We start from the raw sequence: 265 nt of genomic DNA, 5'->3' as shown, positions 1-265 counted from the left end.
CTGCCCCCCGCGCAGCCCCTACACCCGGCCGTGACGGGTCGCGTTCAGGCGTCGTCCATCACCCGCTGCGTGCAGCCATGGGGTCCTCGCACCCCTCTCCGGATTCAGGTCCACGGACCCTGGTCTCTCCAGCACCGGTGACTCCCTTCCCGAGTAAAGGCGATGAAGTCCTTGCCAGGTAGCCGTGCCCGGAAACCGCAGGCAAAGCCTGGCTGCCCTGCGTCCGGCCGCGCTGCCCGCGCTCCTCCGGCCGGGGTCGGTGCCG

The 265-nt window shown here is 71.3% G+C and overlaps 1 protein-coding gene across 1 annotated transcript in view; it reads left to right on the top strand.

Moving 5' to 3' along the window:
* The window catches only part of LOC104536561 (homeobox protein aristaless-like 4), a 2544-nt gene that overhangs the window by 1732 nt on the left and 547 nt on the right, over positions 1 to 265 (top strand). The gene's annotated exons all lie outside the window — the stretch shown is intronic.

This window comes from Mesitornis unicolor, unplaced genomic scaffold, assembly GCF_000695765.1.
Source record: "Mesitornis unicolor isolate BGI_N332 unplaced genomic scaffold, ASM69576v1 scaffold28922, whole genome shotgun sequence".
In the NCBI taxonomy this organism is placed as follows: domain Eukaryota; kingdom Metazoa; phylum Chordata; class Aves; order Mesitornithiformes; family Mesitornithidae; genus Mesitornis; species Mesitornis unicolor.
This window is presented reverse-complemented; position numbering and strand designations above follow the sequence as displayed.